The 1,272-nt window shown below is 57.0% G+C and overlaps 1 non-coding gene across 1 annotated transcript; it reads left to right on the top strand.

Annotated features, from left to right (window-relative positions):
* Positions 1-231: 231 nt before the first annotated feature.
* On the top strand, positions 232-304 carry TRNAV-AAC (transfer RNA valine (anticodon AAC)). The gene has a single exon. It is a non-coding gene; the product is annotated as a tRNA-Val (tRNA).
* Positions 305-1,272: the final 968 nt, after the last annotated feature.

The following is a 1,272-nucleotide window of genomic DNA, read 5'->3' on the forward strand; positions in this document are numbered from 1 at the left end:
ATTAGCCAGGATGGGTAAGGAATGGTGTCCCTAGCCTCTGCTTGTCAGACGATGGAGATGGATGGCAGGAGAGAGATCAATTGATCATTGCCTGTTAGGTTCACGCCCTCTGGGGCACCTGGCATTGGTCACTGTTGGCAGACAGGACACTGGGCTGGATGGACCTTTGGTCTGACCCAGTATAGCCATTCTTATACTCTTATGAAGGGAGGTGCAGAGTCCTCTGACGCAGTTTCTGTAGTGTAGTGGTTATCATGTTTGCCTAACACGCAAAAGGTCCCTGGTTCAAAACCAGGCAGAAACAAAATTGCTTAGCTTTCCCAGCTTCCCTTGCTGTCTAGCAAAGTTCCTACTGCTGCCACTGGCATGTACCTGAGAAAAACCCAACCCCTGCAGGACAGAGGCTGGGGAAATGAGCTGAGAAAGAGCCTTGGCATCAGCAGAGGAAAGCTAGAGGATCTGGGTCAGTCACCTTTTGGAGCCTTGTGGCTTGGTCTCCTCTGCCCTGGGAGGTTGGCTGGTGGAGACCAGCTCTTCCTGCTGGCCTCCTTTGTGTGACTTGCCAAAGGAGGAAGTGAGGCAAGAATGGGGCAAAAGAGGAAAGTCGAGCTGAGGAAGGCAGGGCAGAAGCTAAGCCCCTCAGTGCGGCTAAGTGGGGTTAGTAGAGCGCCACCATTCATTCGGCAAAGTCTGGGGAGGTGCAGTTGGCTGCTGGGAGGTAGGATCCTGTGCCTGCCTCGTGGCTTCCCAAGGATAGCTACTTGCAAACCAGGAGAGGAAGGATGGTTCTGGGTGAAAGGAAGACAAGCAAAGCTCTGGGAGGAAATTTGGGTGTGGGGTGCGGGCTTTCTGCTTGGGGGTTGGGGTGCAGGAGGGGGTGGTGCTTACCCCGGGCACTGCAACTGCCGAAGTGACCAGTACACACAACCCTGTGACAGCAGCTCTCAGGTCAGCGGGGACAGTGAGTCTCCATGTGCCGCTACCTGCAGGCGCGGCCCCCAGAGCTCGCATTGGCTGCAGTACCTGGCCAATGGGAGCTGTGGAGTTGGTTCTCGGGGCAGAGGCAGCACATGGAGACACTCCTCCCACCCCAGGGGATGCTGGGAAATGCCAGACACTTCTGGAAGCGGCACGGAGGGACAGAGGCAGAGTGGGCAGGGAGCCACCTTAGTGCTGCTGGCATGTCTCTGTACACCCATTGTGGGAGGGCGGCAGAGGGCCTCCATGCGCTGCCTGGAGTAGGGGCAGAGCACAGAGCTGCCTCCCCTCCCG

Source organism: Gopherus flavomarginatus, chromosome 16 (genome assembly GCF_025201925.1).
Source record: "Gopherus flavomarginatus isolate rGopFla2 chromosome 16, rGopFla2.mat.asm, whole genome shotgun sequence".
Classification (NCBI taxonomy): Eukaryota; Metazoa; Chordata; order Testudines; family Testudinidae; genus Gopherus; species Gopherus flavomarginatus.